Consider the following 21,487-nt stretch of genomic DNA (forward strand, 5'->3'; position numbering starts at 1 on the left):
TTACATGCCGCGATTCGTTTTACCGTGTCGCTTTGTTGGCCAACAGTTCGGATAAAGAGACGAATATTCCTGGCGGCTCGATGCATAATTCTCGACCGTGGCATAATTCTGAACAAATTTAATTGGCTGTCGCGGGTCTCGCGCGCTTTCTCCGCCGTCGCGCGAATGTTTATCCGCGAAACTTTCGCGAAAACGTTACACCAGCCACGCCGCTCGGCTACGTAGGGGACACACGAGGACGAGGAAAAAGTTGCGCACCCCTCGTGCCCGTATTTCATCGCGAAAATACGCGTTTCGCGACGTAATTATAACACGGTGCTCTCGAAACTCTGCAATAGGCGCGTACTGTCTTGTCATCGACCATCGGTCGAAATCGAAAAATAATTTCGCGGCTCCTGGCAGCGTGTCGAAACTCGAATCTGACGTTCGACGCGTCGATTATTCACGATTGCGAATTGACGAGATCTCGTTGTCCCTTCCATGGCGAAACGACGAAAAGTGGATCGGGAAGTTTCGTCGTAGCACCGAAGTCTCGACGCTCGTGGCCGGATAACGTAATCAAAATTTTAAACGAACGAGCTTTAAGCGCGTTTTCCGCGACGCGAGTACTTGTTCCTTCTTTGGAATTCCGGTGCGCAACTTTCGGTGCAACCGAGCATACGTTACATAATTCCGATAAACTCAACGAAGGAGTCGGTGTAACCCGAACGAAGCGTCAATTTATTTTCCAAACTCTTCGTACGATACACCGAGCTAGACACGAATCACGTAATTTATCGAGGGAGGGAAGGAAGGATCGATCGAGAAGCACAGGTCTGTCGAGGATGGAAATTTTCTTAAAGTTTCTTTTAATTTTTATCATAAATTCCGTCAGAAAGGGGTCACCGATATCGCATTATTTTCAGTCAATGATCATCGAATCGGTCTCACTCGTACGTATCGATATCGAAGTACCCGGGCGTTCCATTTGGGAATTTTAATTTACGTTTAATTTCGACGTGTCCGCGAACCGTGGAATTAATATTTCAAGTTGCTTCGTCGCGTCGGGACGCGAAACAATATTTTTCCATCGACGCGAGCCGGAGTCGGGCAAATTTTTATTCACCTAACAAACAACGGGTAAACGTTCGAGTGCGTTCCTTGTTTATTGGTAATGTGTTTGCTCTATATAAATACAGGTAACCGCGTTTCATTCTATCGATGTTTACTTTCATACGCGATGCGGTTGTGCGCGATATACGATGTAGAAACATTCGTGTTTGAAACGCGTGATTGCAGTAAAGTTCGAAATATTATTTTCTTTTTCTTTTTTTTTTTTTACAAACTCGTCGATTCGACGTGCCCGTGAAAAAACAACTCGATATCACTGACGCTGCAAAAAAATTCCATTTGAACGACACGACCAATGATATCGATACTTTTATTTCAATTTATCAAATGTTCCGGGGAACGAGACGAATGAAAATTTAATATTACCGTGGGATTATCGCGACCACCGACGCGATCGTTTCAAGATCGTTTGCCCGTGTATGCGCATAATTTATATTAGATTCGTTCGAATTCTTTTTCATCTCTCGGTTTAAAATACGAGTAACTTCACCAAGGAATTAAATACTTGAATCCAAAGTCGTAGAAAATCTCGATTCAAGATATAAATAAACGGTTCGAAGGAAACGAGTTCACAAATTTACACATCGAACCAGATTATCCATCACTACAACACATTACCAAAGAATTCTTTAATTCAACAAATTCAACCAATTCAATATTCAAACTTCACAAATGCACACATCGCGCACAATCGTATCCATTTCCAAAATTTTGAACACACACTCAAACCTGATAATTAGATTTCAAACACAGATTCGCACATATTTACCCCATCATTTTATTCCCTATCGGACATCTGAATCTACTCACTGACCAACCGTCCGTGGAAACATTCTCCGATGTGTTTTACATCGACACGGTAATTACAAACCGACAAAGGATCGCGCACCGAATTACGAAACCGATAATGTCAAGGTTAGCCTCCTCTCGTCCGTAAATCGAAGTCCATTCGGCGCGAGTAACGTCGATTCTTTGGTGCACCTCGCTCGCTAGGATGCACCGCGTGCAATTAATCCGTTCCGCGACGCAGCCTCGTGTTTACGAACAAAAATGAGGGTGGAACAAGAGGGGAGGTTTCGGGGGAGAGAGAGGAGGATTTTTAAAAGCACCGAAGCAACTCGTTTCGGGCAGTCGGTCGGAACGAAAACGAGGATCGACGGCGGGCTGCAGGCGCGGCACTGTTTAAACAGTGGCCGGCGCTATTTGCATGTAATTACCGGGCTGGCGATTTAACATTAGCAACGCTGCATTTATACAACACTGTGCCCCGTTGCGCCATTCGTTACGCTTCCGTCGCGTTCCGTTGCGTACCATTCCGCCTGGTTCCGCGCTGTCCTCGAAGAGCCGCGGTAATTGTCGCCGCGTATCCGACGTACAGAGATTTCAGAGACGACCGTTGTCCGTCGTTTTCACCGAGAGCTCATTGCCGAGCGGGCGATTTCCGACGTTTGTTTGTTCGTGTACTTTCTCTTCTTTTTCTTCTTTTTTTTTCCTTTCCTTTCCTTTCTTTTTTTCTCTGTTCGTTTTTCGCCGCGTCCAATTGTCCGTCGCTCGTAACGTTCATTCACAACGGCACGCGGGGAATATGTAAATTTCTGAACGAATTTCATTCACGTGTCTTCGAGAACGAGCGTAATGAAACCATTGTCTCCAAGACGATCACGGAACGAGCGAACGGTAACGATGGAACTTCGTGCGTTCGATACGCGAACGATTTCGCGAAATATTGTCGTCGATGTGGATGGTACTGAATATACGGGGAAGATGGAATTTTTTAAAAGAGGAAACTATACCAACGGGGGAATTTTTGTCATTTTCGTGACAATGTTCTTCTGTCATTTTTGGAAGACTTACGAGTGTATCGATTATGGGGATGTTAGTGGGGAGGAGTGGAATACGAGAGAAGAGTAATTGAGTGCATTTTACTTACTTGAAAAATTATCTTCTCAACGATGATTATGGATCTTATCGTGTTTCAACGGTTTGAAATTTGTGTAAAATTCGATCCAGAAGTCGGATTAAACGTTACACACTTGTACCGATATCGATACGCTTTATTAATATCATGAACCGATCGGTGTGTCCTGTTCGAGGGGCATCGTGGTCAAATTTTCGAATTGAAATCGTGTTCACGGTGGAATAGACGTTGTCCGGTAGCAGCTGCAAATACAAAAAGCGTGTTCCCGTGTATTGAAAAATGTTTCGAATTCAAAACCTTTTGACTCCCGACAGGTCGTGTTGCTTCGTCCTCGTTAGATTCGCAGTCGGTGAAAAAGATCAATTGGCTTACATCGATAAAAAAAAAAGAGGATATCACTTTTCGTTGAAAATACCTTCCGTTGCTTTGTTTCGTGTCTGACCTCAACAACGTTATCTACTTGCTCGTCTATCAATACCTTCGTTATAAAATAAATGACCGAAAAACTTATTAACTGCAACGAAAAATGATTGAAATCGACGTGCTGCTATCGTATCTATATTGTAACAACTATCTTTCCACGTGCTCGTCAATATTAATCGGTACATTCGTTTATCGGATAACAAAAATAGTTTCCCTAAATTCACATAATCCCTAACATAATCAGTATTTACAAATCGTTCTTCCTATCCGACTACTGCGGAGACATATTTCAAACTACAATTAGATAACACTGTCCAAAAATGAAACAAAAATCTAAAAGCATATCTTTCGCAAAAAATGATCAAATTAACAGAAGAGGAAATACTATACTACTCTATAATAGCCTAGGGGGAAAACTCACACCGTTGTAATCGAGCAAGTTTGTACTTTCAAATGCAAAGGAATTATTCGAATTCGTCAATAATTTCACGAGATATACAAGTTTGAAGGGAAAGTTGCGAACGCAACAAATGTTTCCCACTTCTGATGCTCTAAAGGAATATCTATAATGGCCTAGAGAGAAAAAACTCACACCGTTTATAAAATAAAACCAAAAAAGAGAACTGAAACACTTCGTGTCACAAGTTACCCCACGAAATTGAAATTAACCCACCAATAACCACCAAAAAAAAACCATTAAATTACTCATCGCATTGCTTCAAACACAGTTCGAGCTAACATTACCCTCCCTCCAAAAGCAAAAATTTCCCCTACCTCCAAATCACGAACGAACCGTCGATAAATATTTCACGAAATTCTTTCGAGAGCCAGCTAAAAATTTAAAAAAAAAAAAAAAAACCTTCGTCTTCCACGATATTCGTTGCTCTCGATCGGCGTGAAACGGTCCGTCGATTCCACGAGTATACTTAGCAGCTTTAAAGCGCCCCGTGGTTCGGATCGGCCATCGTTAGGCAAGCTCGAACTATAGCCGGGGCCGGGCTCTATCGCGAGTGAATTTTCCACGGGCGCGAGTCAACGCCAGAGCGAAAGGAAGACCGGTGCACGGTCCCTCTAACAATCTCGTCGGGCATGGGTTGGTCGGGGTGATTCCACGTTACCCGCGCTCCCGTCGCCATTGGCCCGGCTAATTTAAACCGGGGCCACAATTGGTCAATCTGCAGGACGATCTCCCCATTGACCGATGCAGCTGTTATAAGGATCTCAATGAGATGAGCGACGCGGACCAGGTGGCTGGTTCTCCGCTCGTCCATTCTGCCCCGCGTCTGTCTTTCTCGGTCGCTTCTTCTTTCACCTGCGCCCGTCTCCGCGTTCCGATCCGCTCGCCGGTGCCTCGTCTCTCGGCGCGGGTATTTATAACTCAAGAATGGCGCGTTCGTTGCGGGAATCAGAAACATTTCTGCACCGTCCCGGCCGCACCGCCGAGAATTGACCCCGCGGCGCGGTGCTCCCGTTGACGGAATTACCGAGGCCACAATACGGCTTCGACGGAATGTTTACGCGGCGTCAGCTGCACACCTTCCTCGAAGGGAACGAACCGGAACGATTCGAACACCGCGACGCAAAGTCGGCGACGGTTTGTTTAGGTATCGATACGCGGATGGTGTATCGAGCGGGAATATCGATCGAGAAATTTCGTCATTTTTGAATTAGGTTTGACGGGAAAAATTCTTGAGTCTATATCGATCCCAGTGGCGCGGACTGTGTAGGTGTGACGACAGACCGTGTCTGTTTCTTGAACGATCCAAGTTTCTTTTTCAGTATACGCGATTTTGACCAAATTTTGTAAGTTATAGATAAAGGAACTCCAATGTTGTAAGTTTCTTTGTTAGTATACGCGATTGTTGAGAAAATTCTGTAATTTGTGGATAAAAATTGATAGAAGAACTGACGGACTGTGTAGGTGTATCAAGGGTCTAAAATTTGGTAATTTTGTAATAAAAATCGGTAGAAATTTGTACGTTTATATTAATTTAACTGGCACGAATTGTGTAGGTGCATCAAAAGCCTTGCGTAAAGATTAAAAAATCTACACGATAGATAAGCGTTAAATGGATTTTATCAGCGAGCTTTCAGAGAGATCGTCGATAATTTTGTAGTGCGTACAGCGGATGAGGAACAACTTTTTTTATAATAAATTTTCCATACTTCGATAGCCATCGTTCGATCAAAAGATCATTCACCGTGCCATGTTACATTTGCCGTGATCTTATTTTCGTTTATACACGCAGAGGCACGACCGCGTCGTGTAATAAATATCACATTTTTTACGCTATTAAAGCACAGCTTTCAACCGCCGAACGAATCAGTTTACAAAATTTAACGTATCGATCACTTCGGAGACGAATTACTCGGTTCGACATGGACAAAAATTGAAATTAATATCGATTTATGACCTTTATTGATTTTGCAACGATGTTGCCACGCTGCACCGTTGAAAAATCAAATTCCCAATATTTAATCACAATTTTCGTGTTTCCCTCTTAAAATATTTAAAATACTTGGGAAATAAACGTACGTTTGGATAATGTATCGCGTATACGACCGTGCGTGAAATTTTGCATACCGTTTGATTTTTAAAAGCAAAACTTTTTCTCGCGTTCGGAGAAAAAAAAACAATTTTTTTCTGTCGTTGCTCGACTGATAAACTCGCGCAAGTTTTTGCACGGTCGAGATCGAAAGCAACCGCGAATAACAAAGTGCACGCTAGATTCTGTTTTTCCCTTGTCGCGACCGAGTGATTTTTCCGGCCTCTGAGTGCCTGCCCCACGGATCGTACCTGGAACTTCCTTTAAAAGAAACGTAACAAATTCGCAGAATTTAGGTGGCCACGACGAAAAATGCACCGCGCCGCGTCTGGATACGTGACACGCGAGGCATGAATATTTCGCGCGAAACGTTCAACGCGATTACTTTTAGAACAATGAGCACTTACGTTTTCCCTTATGGATTGGTCGTTGCGTTAAAGTACCCGTCACGCGAACCATATTTTATTCCCACGACCTGGCTCTATTTTTGTAGGATGTTTGTACAGCTTCGTTACTGACGAATCGCGTAGCTTTCAGCCACTGATGAACCCCGAGATTAACCGAATCGACGAGTCGAAGAAAATACCGCAAAAACGGTACAAGAAACTGCAATACGTAAAATGCATAGAACTATGCGTTAGAATTATAAACAGTACGCAATGAGAAGCTTACATCGTGTTTTAGATAATTTCTTGGTGTTCAACGAGTACAAAAAGTTGTTTCTTCGAATATTTTGAAATGCAATTTCTCCATTTGTAGCGCTGTTAAACTTCTCGATACGATTTAAATGTTAGTCGCGACACCGAGTGCTTTGTTCAGGTTTCTCGACTTCGACTTCGGTAACGATCACTTTAATTTTGTGACGCTCGTTGTTCCGTGTTCAAATCATCGCGAGAATAAAAGTTGATCTCTCAAAAACCCAGCGCGATCGAAACGACGACAAATAATTTTTTATCATTCCTTAATACCAATTTCTACGATCTACGAGGTAATTATTTTCACCGACCGATGTAAATTTAGCAAGTTCGTAAACCTTGGAACAGTTACTCGCGTAGATTTTCCTCCCGAGATGTGAAACGACTCCCCTGCCGTGTTTCCCGATCTGTGAAATTCAAATTTTAATAATCGTAGTTTCTCAATCTGTGAAATTCGAATTTTAATAATCGCGTAGAAGATAATCCGGTCGGAATGGTCTTCGAGTGACGAAACTTTGCGAAAACAAACTCGTCGTTGTCGTTAAATGCGCAAAAGTCGGCGAGTGAATCGCCGTTGGAACGATAGAAAGGATCGGTGAAAAAAATAGCGAAATTTTCGTCCTTCGTCGACACGCGGAACAAAGGTAAATGCTGTCGACGAAATCCTCGAATATCCCTGTGATTTTATTTCGACGTTTCGGGCGTACTTCGTAATCCCGTTCGAATTAAAAAATTAATAAAAACCGGCCGACGCCGCTCACTCGAAAATGAGTGGCATTTATCTCCATCGAATCGTTAAATGGTGCGATATCAATTTCCACGAATGGTTACAAAGAGCAATGGGATCTCAGCAGCGGTCCAACACGACAGCTCGTGACCAAGGACGCGGAGAATACGGTGGGGTGTTGTTTTTGCCCGTAAACGGAAGGGAGGGTGGTTTCTGGCCCGCCGTGTAATTTCTACAGGGGTAATAAAACTCAGATTCACGGGGGAATAACAACGGCTAAACTATTCGCGACGAGCTCCGATCCTCTTCGTTGCGTCTATAAGAACGTACGAGCTGCCGCGTTATTTACGCAAATTAAGACGCGGATGCGTGTACGGTCTCGAATGCGTGCCGTGGCTCCTGAAAGAATAAATTGCACGCGCGGCGTGCTATAAATCTGCTCCACGAGTGTCGTGCTCCCGGTATGACGTTAACTCGAAAATAATACGAACCTGGAGGAAACATCGCGGTAAAGAATCGCAAAAGAGACACGTTACTTCGTGGCCGAATAACTCGCGGAAGAGACAGAGGAATATCCGTTTCGTCCTTGTAACGATTCCAAGATGTGCGAGTAACTGATGTAAAATATTCTGCGGTCTATCCAACCTTCGTAAGAACCCGGACGTGGAAAATTCAAATGTTTTCGTACGTTTGTGAGTTACGTGCGGTCACGGAGAGAAAATGTATATAATAAATCGTAGCCTATTTTTTAAAACGATAAGTAGAACGCGCCAAAAAAGAGAAAGAAAAAAAGACGTCGACCGAATGGAAACGAATGGGAAGGAATCCAGAGAGGACGAAGGGATGAGAAATGTCAGAAACGAGGGGTTGTGGGATTCGTGGCTGAATGTTTATCTCATCCGTTTATTTTCAACATTTATTCCAAACAATATAAGTATAACCAATACTGTATCAATCTCAGGTTTCTTGAAACAACTGTAAGCAGTACGTACCGAAACCGTGTCATCGGTGCAATTTTCTCTCCATTCTCTCTATCACTCGTTAATTGACGCGTTTCCCTCTAAACGGTACTCACAATCGTCAACAACAACGAAATCGAGAAGATTCGAACGAATCGACGTCGGTCGATTCCCCCTTGGGTGAAAATAACTGCTCGATGAAAAAAAAAATTCGCGGCGGAGGAGGGTCGATTCCGCTCGAAAAATCGATCGCGTCGCGGAAATTTTAAGCGAGTAACGGGGAAGGAATACAGGGAGCGAGGGGATGACAAATGTCAGGAACGAGGGGTTGCGGAGCGAGCCGATGAAAAACGTTTCCACCGACAGTCTGTAAATCGAATATTACGCGACGAGCGGTTCCGAGCAGACCGTTCCCCGTCGATGACCATTCTTTAATCCCGGCGATCGACGTGAAATTATTCAAATCTCGATTTCCGCTTAATTGTCGGGATTTCAATTCGGCCGGGGGAATTTCGAAATCGCGCCGCGTAGCTTTCATTCCGCTGGTCCGTCTACACGTTTCACACGGGATCGAGCCTCTGTACATTTCGCCAATCGGATTGTATTTTCGTTGAATCGTTCCGCGAGCCCGCCTCGATCTCATTCGCGCCCAATGGGTTTCGTTCCGGGATTTTCCGCGATCGGAACATCGGAAACGAAGGCGCGGATAGGTGGTTTTCACGAATGTAGAGAGACTCGAGGAGGAGAGGGGAGGTTAGAGTGCACGTTGGGGCCACGTGTGCGGAAAGCAGATACGAAATTACGGGGGAATTTAATTAATTCAAAGTTCGCGGCCGGCCGATCTCGTTCGTTCCCCCACCAAACACCCTAATCGTCGCCCCCCCAAGGAACGATTGTTCCCCGGATTAACGCCGGGCACTGTCTTTCGTTAATTGAAACCCGTGGCCTCGGTCTCGGCCAACCCACCGAGCTCGAGTTTCCACTCGATTCGAAAGAAGCTGCCCGAAGGATCCCGTTAAGAAAGCGCGAGTGGAAGTGGATCGTGGCGATAAGACCGGCATTATTCCGTCGGGCCGGGATCGTCCATTGTTATCGAGGAAATTCGTAAATTTCGAGCCAACGATGCGAGAACGCGTACCATCGACCCTCAGGCGCAAAACATTTATGGAAATCGAAACCGCGCCACCGATTCCGCGTCGGGGGAAAGAAACATAGGGGTTTCCGCTCGGTGGCCACGCGTGAATCGGAACTCGAGTGTTCGAGTGGATCGTGAATAGAGAACGAACGTTCGGAGGAATTTCACGAGCTTCGTTTCTAGAGCAGGGTAACGAAACTTTTCGCTTCTCTTGGAATTTTTCAAATTTGTAAATTTTGAGCGTCGAGAGAACGCGAACAACTTACATCGCGGGAAGAATATAGTTTCTTTGGGAGTTCGTGAATTCAGAGTGTTCGTTTCGAGTGGATTGTGAACGGAGAATAGAGGTTTGAAATTTTGAGTTTTGTTTCTAGAGCAGAGGACAAAGTGACAAGAATTAAGTTCAATTGTCCCAGGTTTGGGAATCAGTTTATCCTTTCTTTGTAATTCTTCTTTTCTGATTGGTAAAATAGTGGAACCAAATGATCAAGGATCAATTTCCTCGATTATCACCGAAAGACGAAACATCAAGAATAATTATTTAAGCAACACCCATTTCTCTTGTAACGAAATTTGAAACGCAAACAGAAAACTTACCACGTGCAAACTTCAAACCTTCGACTTCGAGTGAACGTAGATCGCGTAAAAGATTTAGAATTCCGTTTACATTTTCTTATAAATTTTCCAGCTCTAGACTAACGTATAAAATATCGAGAATAACCTTCAAGGAACACCCATTCTCCTGGTAATAAAATCTAAAGTGCCAACGGTATACGACCGACTCACGAGGTAGTTGTCTAATTAGCTCGACTAACACGATTTATCATCGAAAGACGGAAACGTGTGTCCTCCTCCGCAGTCACGTGCGTCTTCGTACTCTCGATTTCAACTGACCGTAAACACCAAGACCCAGATCCGACGAAACACAGTCCACGTTCTCAACAAACGTGTTCTTTTGAACAATATCTTTACCGGTACACTTTACAAATACGTCGGATACGTGTGACGCGTTGGTGTCGTTTTCCACGAACGTTTCCCCGCACGTGTCAACGTGCGCGCGATCGTGAATCGTTCAATTAACAAAAACCTCCGATCCTTACACCGGTTGTAAAATTTCGAGCGTCGTGGCAAAGGACGGGACCGATTTACGAGGAGATGCTCGTACACAGAGGTAGTTAGCCCCCGACGGTGGCTCGTGTCCGAGGCTTCCCCGGACTCAACGTTTCCAAGAGAGTCAGCCGTGGCAATAAAATCCGAAACGGGAACAGATATTTTATTTCGAGCCATCTCGTAAATACTGTCGCTGATAATCTTTCCGCTCGAGGGATCTCGAAGCACGCAAATTGGCGATCGCGCGATTCCAGGAACGGAACGAGCGCGTACCACGGCGCGGTAACCGTGTAACGCGACGCGATTCTATTACTTTCGTACGATCAGACGATAATGATATCGTGCCGGATCATCGACGTGTTACCGATTCGGAGAAACGAAATTAACGACCGGACGATCCCGCGAACGAGTCCGCGTTATTCGATTCGTTGAGGGATCGTTTCGCGTCGAGACGGATCGTCGGTGCCGTGCGGTCGCGCTACGCGGTGCGTGTTACGTTAAATTAGCTTTTTTCCCGCGGCAAATTGCGAACGGAAATGAAATTAAATTTATTGTGTCTTGGCCGGCCGGCGATATTTCAAACGGCGGGACGGGAGGCGGGACCGCGCGCAGGTGTAACCGACCGAGAAGCATTAGGGTTGGTAATGGAAATATTTAGTTCGCATTAGCGCGGATGCTTAGCGAAGCGGCGGAGAAATGTAAATTGGGTTTAGTTTATGGATCCGCGGCCGTAAGAAAACCCGTGGAGCGAAGTGACCGTGTCGCTGAAACGGCTTGCACGGATCGAAGGAATTACGGCGACGATACGTGTAATGATCTCGTGACGCGGATCGAGGGGTGCGGAGGGGTAAGGGGTGAACGGAGATCCCAGGGCAACGAGCACGCTAATGGTTCTCCTTGAACGAAAATTACGCATCGCTTGTAGCGGCGCGGTGGTGTGACGCCACAGTTTGAACTTTAATTACAAAAGTCGTTCGCGGAGTTCGTTGTTCGCGGGCGTATTCGCTCGAACGTTCGTACTGCCGCGATCCAATTGATAAAAATACGCGCCGATAACCGTACCGGCTCGATCTCGCCGCTCGATCAACGAAACGTTAATTAATTATCTCGTTCACCGAGGAGTCCGCCGGCGATACGCGAACAAGGTGACAATTTTATTTTCACGTGCGTTTCGTTCGATGTTTCCGCGCCCGGAACGAGTCAATTAGTTCGTCGGGAACATTTCCGGGATTGTTCTCGACGTGTTTTTCATACACGTGTAGAATCAATATCCGACGTTGGTACTTTCTTCGTTCGTGTGTCTTATTTCGCACGGAGGAGGATCACCCCGATGGAACGCGTGACTGAGATCTAGGATGTAGTGGATATTTTTCTATTTTTTCTAAAGAGGGAATTTCCTCGAAACAATTACTATTTACGTATTTACTTATGTAACTACCAAAATTGCGTTTCCATCTCCTGTTTTCAAATTTTCAAACACGCGATATATATTCACAGTTCTAGGTATCCACTGCGAGATTAAATGTTCGAATGGCCCTCGAACGTACTCAAAGTACGATATTTTTCTATTTTTGCTAAAGAGGGAATTTTCTCGAGAAAATTACTATCGGTACTTATTTACTTATGCAACTAAATAAAATTATATTCCCGTCCCCTGTTTTCAAACACGCGATATATATACACAATTTCGGGTATCCATTGCGAGATTAAGTGTTCGAATGGCCCTCGAACGTACCCGAAGTACGATATTTTTCTATATTTTCTAAAGAGGGAAACACCTCGAGAAAATTACCATCGATACGTATCTACTCGTCTAACAGAAAAAAATTACATTTTCGTCCTTTTTTCAAACACGTTTCACACATATGGGTATTAATCTCGACATCCAGTGTCTCGTCGACGGTTAATCCGGTTCGAATGGCCCCTCGTCCTGCAAACGTACTCAATTTATATATTTTTCTATATATTCTATAGAGGGAAATACCTCGAGAAAATTACCATCGATACGTATCTACTCGTCTAACAGAACAAAATTACATTTTCGTCCTTTTTTCAAACACGTTTCACACATATGTGTATTAATCTCGACATCCAGTGTCTCGTCGACGGTTAATCCGGTTCGAATGGCCCCTCGAACAGCGAACGTACTCAAAGTACAACTTTTAATATCTCACCTGCTCCCCCCAGGGCCATTTAAACGAGATTTACGAACACTTCTTACATTCGACTGTCTTGAATAGTGGCCTCACTCGTCGCGTAATAAAGTAGACTCTACCTCTGGCACCCGTGCTCTTAGAATACCCGTGGCAGAGGCCATCGATAAATCAAGCTAGAATTCGTATATTAAGTGAAGCCGAGTTCGTACGTTACAACGGCCCCTGCAATTAGATCGCGCACTTATTAGAATGCAGGAGCGCGAGCCCGGAATAAAAGGCGGCAGAATTTTCATGGAGCGGCCTCTCGCGTTTAATGACGCGTTACGCAAGGGTTTTGGCAGATTTCCTTTATCCAGCTCTCGCGGCTCGCTTATTTTACCCCGTTTCTTGGGAGGGTCGTTTAATTATCTTTGGACGTAGGTTGCATCGACGACGACGACGACGAGAGTATCGAGAATCGTGCTCGAAATAACGTTCGGTGGAAATTGACCGCAATTTCACACGGGTAAAGATTCGATTATCGAGCGATATTTTTTATTCGGTTAGACGTACGAATCTACGGAAATTGTGGCACGGCCTTTCCTATTCGAACCAAAGAAACGTATAAATTGTTCCCGTAACAGAATCGTTACTTTTCCGATATCGAAGTTCGCTCGTTCGAATGGGAACCGAAAGAATCGATGTTTTGAATATTTAAAGATACTGTGTCTTTGCGACATTATTGCGCGAGTAATCGTACCTTAGAGTATTCGGACACGGAAGACTTTGAATCGTAACAGGTTCGACGAAATGTCAAAGAGGAACATGAAAATACAATTAATTGGTAGCAATAACTTACAATTGCTAAGCCATTACGATAAATAAAATACATACTTGTCAATATTTGATCGATGCCACTTTTATAATCTATAGTCACCCGAGTATGTCTCTGCATGCTTCTGGTATTTGTTTTCTTATATTTCTGGGTCGTGATGTACGAACGTAACTTCTTCGATCGATGGACGTTCATTGCACATGGATGCAAAGATCCGTGTGATCGAATGTACATTTTTTTTATATCAAAGCTTTGAAATACTCGTAAGATGTCGTTAGGAAGACAACTACTCTTAGTAATACAATTGTAGGGTCTTTTCGATTCCATTCCCGAAACTCTATCCTCGAACTTTATTCGTAATATTTAGATCGTAGCCCGCCTCGACGTTTCGTCGATCGAGAAAAATCGAGGACTCGGCAAACGGCGATAGACTCGTTAAAATTCCACACCGTGGCGTTCGTACATTGTCGTCGGATTTCCAACTTAACAAAGAAGGGGCGATTACAAAACTGACAGGTGTACCTTGTTCGCGAGCATCTCCCGGAAGTGACGAGTGACGTCCAGAATAACTCCGCAGGACGTTTAGAGGCCCGGAACGCGCTCATAGCCAGAAACCTTATCGCGATTCGGGTGGGTCGACGTGACGATTGGTCCGGAGCCAAGAACGGCGACTCCGACGAGTATCTCGATGTATATCCAGACGAAAACGAAGAAAATTTGATGTCTGGACACGTTAGAAATTTTCTGTCCGTGCCTTTTGATCTTATTTCAGGAGCGTATGCTTTATTTTCGGGATCGTGCCGCGAATAGCGGATTTCGGTTCGCCCCGGTGTCCGTTCGCTCTGCTCCCTTTTCCCGTAACGTAATTTGCGCGCGAACGTACGTACTGCGCGCTTCGAGTCGTGTTTTCGTGCCCGTGCCCCACCTCGTTTCACATCACCCCTGTCACGTTACTCGTGACCGCGAACCGTATTAATTCACTCGCGACCGCGTCTTTTTCCGCCCGTGACGACGCGATTCGTTAATTGCGATTCATCCGTCGCTCAAAGCGTCGCGAATTTTTCAAGAGTCTCCCTTGAACGGGAGTCGAGATAATTACCAAAAAACGGTACATTCTCGTTCGTTCCCCGACAATTTTCCACGGTTGTAATTTACCGTAAGCGCGTTCCCCGATTCTTAAACCACGCTACTCGTACGGAACACTTTCAAATAAATGGGAAAGAACGTTGCGCGTACGCTAGTCCGTTCTATGGATGTTTACGATTGAAAAAGGATTCTTGGTAGTTTGCCCGAACAGGGAAAGCTTTCTTTTTTTGGTTACTTTTAGATTGGGTGAGAATTTTACCTTTTTCGATGCGTATATGTTGAAGAGGAAGGTTAAATCTCGCGCGGATGTTATTGCGAACGTCAAAGGGAAGAAGTCTTTCTCGAACGATCGGTATTCAATTGCTCGTGCACGAGCCGAATATCCGTCATTCGAACGTCAAAGGACGATCCGTCTTTATGCTACTTACGACTACTTACAGAATATGATCGACACTCTACGTTACTTAACCGATCGTTGAAAAGTAAATACGGAAGGTTCGAGGACGAAAATAATAAGTAGATTTCAATTTTAAAAGCGAAATGTATATTAAACGTATGTTCAAATGTACACCGAATTTTTGAGATGGAGAATACGTATGCGAATATTATCTTTAAATTTTAAATTCAAATTTTCGTCTTTCGAAAGATGTTAAAACTAAACCGAGATAAATCCTATCGATCTCGCTTCGTTTTATCTCGTACAGATACTCGAACGTGTCTTACGTTTCACTTCGCAAAAGGTCTAAATTATTCCTTACGCGGCTGCGATGCACCCAGCACGAAAAACACTCCGCAGGACCACTGTTTACACGTTTTCCCACCACATTTCACCGACAATCGCGCATTCCTCGATTAACGCCCCCGCACAATGAACACAACCCTCGGCCCGTTGTTCGGTACACATTCGGTTCTCGCGATCCGCAGACGTTGCTCGGATTCAGGTCGAGGGTTCCTTACCTCTCGAGCGGCTGATTACAGTTCTCGCGAGGGCGGGATCGGAACGATCGAGATTCACACCTGCAACCCCCTTTTCCACTGGCTCGAACGCGTTGTCAGCGTTGCCTGGTCGTCGTAGACTAGGGGATTAAAGCCGCGAGACGTCGAGACTCCTCGGTTAATTTCTCGCTCGTCGATCGCGAAATCCTTCCAATGCTAGAAAGACAGAGCGAGAAGGCGAGAAGTAACCTAAGACTGAGCGAGAAAGATACAAATAATGAAGTACGGAACGGGAAAGAGAGAAATAGCGAAGAACAGGGTGAGAAACAGAGAAAGAATGAAGAACAGAGTGAGAAAGAGAGAAATAACGTAAGACTGAGCGAGAAAGATACACATAATGAAGTACAGAATGGGAAAGAGAGAAATAGTGAAGAACAGGGTGAGAAACAGAGAAAGAGTGAAGAACAGAGCGAGAAAGAGAGGAATAATGTAAGGCAGAGTGAAAAACAGAAACCGAGTGGAAAAATAGAGCGAGAAAGAGAGAAATAGTGAATAGACAGAGTAACAAGGAGAGAGATAATGAAAGACAGAACGAGAAAGTTAGAAATAACGTAAAACAGAGCGAGAAAGATAAAAATAATGAAATACGAAGCGAGAAGGATAAAAATAATGAAAAACAAAGCGAGAAAGAGTGAACGAGCGAAAGACAGAGTAATAAAGAGAGAGATAGCGAAAGATAGAAATAACGAAAGACAGATCGAGAAAGCTAAAAGTAATGAAACACAGAGCGGGAAAGCGAGAAATAGTAAAGAACGGAGTGAGAAACGGAGAAAGAGTGAAAGACAAAATTGAAAAGAGAGAAACAGTGGAAGACAGAGCGAGAAAGAGATACTCACCCCCTTCGTCCTTATCGCGCTCTTAGACCGCCCTATTCTTTCCAGGACCGAGATACAAATGTCGTCGGCGTGTCGTTGAGCGTAATCGCGTCGAGCGATTAATAACGATGAGGAGTCACCGGTCGTTTACCGGCAATGGGAGTAAGAAGGGGTGAAAATACCAGCCGGAAGGGCGAATAGAGAGACAGAGAGAAAGAGAGAAAGAGAGAGAGAGAGAGAGAAGTCGAGGGTGAAGTGTCGGGGAAGTACCAGGAAGGTTGTAAGCGAGGGGGTCGAAACGGTTACGAGAGAAAGGAGACAAGGGGAAAAATCAGCCGCGACGATCGTCGGGTGGTCCCTTCGGTGAGATCGGGCAACGATTCCAGTCACGTGCGTTCGTGGGATTAGGTTCTGTTTCCGCGAGATGGCCAGCCACGTATTACCCAGCGCCGGAGTTTACACCGCGCGATTACTTTGCGACGCGGGCACCGAATTCCGCTTCTATCACCTCCACCGGCTTCCATACACCCCCTCGTCGCGAACCGTACGAGCTGCTGGTGTTCCGCTCTCGCGCGACCCTTATTGAAATCCATTAACCCTTTCGCTCACGGCGTGCTAAATTCGGCGCATCGAGTTCCGTATATTTTCCAACGGGGCTCGAGGCAATTCCAGCCCGATTACTTGGCGTTTTCCTACGCTCGAGACGCCGGGCCCCAATTAGCGCAATTGCGCGGTAACAGTCGCATTGTTTACTGTCCAAACGATGCGATCGAACGATTACTTCGCTCGCGTTGTTTCTTCTTACGACATTATCATTTATTCTTTCCCTGGAATTTTATCGTAACTCGTGGCCAGGTCAATGACAACGAGTGGTTGTACCTTGTCTTTCTACGGGATGCATGTTTCGTTTTACTTTGAGAAAAAGTAAGAATTCTTTCATTTTCTTTTTAACCGGTACAACCTTGGTAGAATCAAAATTTGTTATTTTTGAGGAAATGTAGACCGTGGAATTATCTAGGTTTGAGTAGATTATCGATAAGTGAAACCTTCGTAACTTCGCATCCGGATTGCAAACGTGAAAATATATTTGACGTTATAAGAGTTTAGACGAACAAGTTTGTCGTGAAATTTCTGCGATAATAGACAAAATATTGACCCACGAACTTCAGCCAGTGTATTAATTTTACCACTTCTGTAACAATATTAATTACTCGAAATCATTTACTTGCCAATACAATGTAGATAAACTTGAATTAAACTACAATGTTACATTGCTCTGGTAAAATCAGCTAATGTTTCAAATAAGAAAAACTACCGTACACGTGTGTATTTAAAATTTCTGTACAGCGATGATAAGTCTACTTTGGCAACAACAATTGCTCGACGTCCAGTGTTTGAAACATTGTGCAGGATTTTCCTCGAGCGCTCAAATTTAGCGAATGGAGATACCAGCAAGCACGGTAAATATTTCCCAAAAAATTTATTTACATAACGTACTACCGTCTGATGTAAATCAGTACTCTTTCACCGAAATTGAAGAAACGAAAACACTATTTCAGGACGAAGATAAGAAGAAAATAGTATTTATTCCGAAAATGATACAAAACTAAATGAGCAGTTTGGTAGACAGCGTACGCGCATCGACATCGTAAAGTATCGTTGCGATAAAACGGTCTCTCCAAGATCTTCTACTTCGTCTCGTGAAGAAGTAAAACGTGGTACACAATGAAGATTTATCCAACGTCTTTACCTTCGCGGATAAAACCGAGGTATTATTCAATCTTCCATTTAAAAAGAACAAAGTATCCACCGACTCTGAGAAGCTTCTTCTTTTGCACGATAAACACAAGGTAGCAGAAATTCTATTTAAATTTCACTTTGTAGCTTCCGTGGGAACTTTCATTATCATTTCGCTGAATCTATTTCCTTTCGTAGCATCGATTGACATATTCGCTTAGGACGGGTGGCTGGTATCGCCCATCTGGCGAATCTGGGAACAGAGAGAGAGAAAAAGAGAGAAAGAGAGAGAGAGAGCCTTTTATCGCGGTATCGCGCGAAGAACGCTCCGCTGGAACAAGTTTCGCAAAACGACTCGCTTTACGCCTCCCCAAACACGAAGGATGCCGGGGAACATGCCGCGGCGACAAGAAAGAAAAGATAAGTCACTCGAGCGAAGTACTTCGGCGCGTGCTCAAGGAATTTATTATTAAAAACAAGGGCCCTTCAACAACTATCTTAATTCTCGGTTAACTGCTTCCGCCGCGTTTGCGGTTTCCCCGAGCTTCTTGCATCAGATGTGCTTAAACTTCGCCCACATCCTTCACTAAGGTATTCGCCAAAGTACTGAAACGTGCCAACACGAACTTCGCGTAGTGGAAGTTACCTAATACTCGCAACCTTTTTCCATTAGCACGTCCGCGGTACGTTTTATACTCGTCCGCGGATTTGTTCGGCACTTGTGCTTATTTATTCCGAACGTTTCGTCCAAGTGGACGTGAATTCGGAAACGAGGATCGAACGAACGATAAACGATCCGGGTGGCGCGAAAAGTTTACGTTCGAAAAGATTCGAAATAACGTCGACGTCGATGTCTCGAAAGTATCGAGTGCGCTCTCGCGCGCGTTCGATTATAGTATGCTTCAAAAGCAGTGAATATATCCTGGAAATGAGAACAATTTATTTCTCACAGGGAGCTTTTTTCAAGAAATTTTCCTTAGAAATTGTATCAATTGTAGAGGGTACTGTAGGAGGAATCGGTGCGACTTTCGACCCCATTTTCAACATTTCGTTGTCCAACGAAACGAAAGAATTAATTCGTGCTTGAAATTAAAATATTCTTTACATATTTTTGACATTTTTACAATACCACCACCATCACGGATCCATAAACCATACCGATTGCTTTGTCCGCGAAGATTCCCCGCGTAAATGCTAAAATTCTCCCGTTAGCGGAAAGAATATTTTCCAAAGGTATAGAACGCTACGTAAATAGGTCGAGCTACGTGGTTCCCTTTTTAAACAACTCGGTAGGTTTTTCTACAGGATGTCGAGACACGCGGAAGGATCTCCTCGGTGCAGATCGAGCGTCTTACTATATGCACCTACGAAACTCTCACTTATTCGGAAGACAAAACCCCCGAACAAAAGAACTTCGTTCCCAAGCTACCGATTACCTCCAACACGTAGATTTATTTCCATGGACATTGTAGCAGTTATTACGTGACACCTTATATAAATGAAAGCGCGTTAGCGCGGCGAGGAGAATTTTATTCAGCCCGGGACAGCGACGGGCCCTCATAAAACACAGCCACGCGGAGTAACCGTGTTCCCGATTTAATAGGTTCTGTAAACTAGATAAATTGGACTCTAGCGCGAATGTAAAGGGACGTCCCTAAATTTAGCGACTCGGCCCGCGCCGCTGGCTCGGGGCCGCGCGCGCAAAGACCGGGGCCGCTTGTTTCCGTCGCTCGGGGAAACTTACGGCCTCCCCCAAAGGAACTTATTAAATTTCATAGAAGTTTTATTCCGCTTCTGGAATACGCCGATCTAACCGTTGAGATAGCGACGCGATCCACGCTCTTACGTTCCGAGTTTTTAAGCGGCCGGCCCGAGATTAAAACGCGTCCTTCCGCGCGCATAGTTTCGCGAGATTTCGCGGCTACGAGATAAACAGGGGAAGAGGAGGAAAGCGAGGGAGAAATAGATAGGAGGAGAGAGTGCGAGAGATGGACAGGGAGAGAGAGCGAGTAGATGGATAGAGGCGGAGAGAGCTAGAAGATGGATAGAGGGAGATAGATAGGGAGAGAGAGTGAGAAAAATAGATAAGGGGAGAGAGATAAATATATATATATATATATAAAGAGAGAGAGAGTGATCGAGAGGGATAGATAGGGGAAGAAGAAAGAGCAAGAGAGATAAATAGGGTGAGGGAGAATGAAAAAGAGGGAAAAAAGAGAGAACGAGAGAGTAGCGAACCGCGATTAAAAGGCGGTCGAGAAATTACGGGGCTCCATTGTTTCATCCTCTCGTGGCCGTCGGATCGTTGAACGTATTGACTTACACTTATGCCACGTAATTGGAAAGCGGCGAAGTAAAAAATTATACCGCTCGCAGCGATTCAATCTCTCCCGGTTATTGTATTCGCGATATTTTTAGATTCGGATAATCTTTCGCGGTTTGCATTACGCTCGAGTGGTTGTTTTCTTTCTTTTCTTTTTTTTTTCTTGAAAGAGAGAGAGAGGGAAAATAAATTTGCAACGAACTTCTGTAATAAGAACGATACCGGCAAGGTTAATATTTTTATTAAACGTTCCGACCCGTTTTCCTTCGGTCATCCGCGGTACACGAGAGATTCGAGTAAGCCGCGTAATTAAACAAATGGAAAGAAAAAGGGTTTCTGTAAATGTAGGTTACTCGATTGAGTTGCGCGTCGAAACGAACGCGAGGAAACCGCTCGAAACGTTTGAGAAAAATATTTAATTTTTCTTGGGGAATTTTGAAGATTTTAGTGTTTTCGAAAGACGGACGAGTGCACTTTTGAATCTTCGAGTTGTTCGTACGTTTTGTTTTTAAACAACGAGGTGCAACGTACGTGTGTCTGCGTACAATTTTCAGTTTCTTGAATTCGTCCTTCCAGTTGTCAATACTGAGATTTAAAGAAATTTCAATTCAGAAGGAACACAATATTCGAGAACGAAGTTGCTGTCGTTTCTTCCTGCCACAAGTCCACTTAATTTTCCACGATTGTTCCGCGTAAATATCAACAAACTCGGCGCATAATTAATCATCCGTTAGCGTGACTCACATTTTGAGGTACGTTTACCACCCTTAAGGTGTTGTTTAAACGTACAAGCGGTTAATCAACATTTAAGATACGAGTGACTCGTTGGGTGGGAGTATAACCTTTTAATTCAAGCTTCAAATTTGAAACGATTCACTCGATATTTAAGAACAATTCATTCCGTGTGCACAAATGCTTAGAAAATCGTTATTCGACG

General features: G+C 44.3%; 1 protein-coding gene across 5 annotated transcripts in view; it reads left to right on the forward strand.

The window, feature by feature from the left end:
- Nucleotides 1-21,487, forward strand: part of Rbp6 (RNA-binding protein 6) — a 1,213,208-nt gene that overhangs the window by 455,825 nt on the left and 735,896 nt on the right. The gene's annotated exons all lie outside the window — the stretch shown is intronic.

The sequence above is a fragment of the Ptiloglossa arizonensis genome, chromosome 9, assembly GCF_051014685.1.
Source record: "Ptiloglossa arizonensis isolate GNS036 chromosome 9, iyPtiAriz1_principal, whole genome shotgun sequence".
Lineage (NCBI taxonomy): Eukaryota > Metazoa > Arthropoda > Insecta > Hymenoptera > Colletidae > Ptiloglossa > Ptiloglossa arizonensis.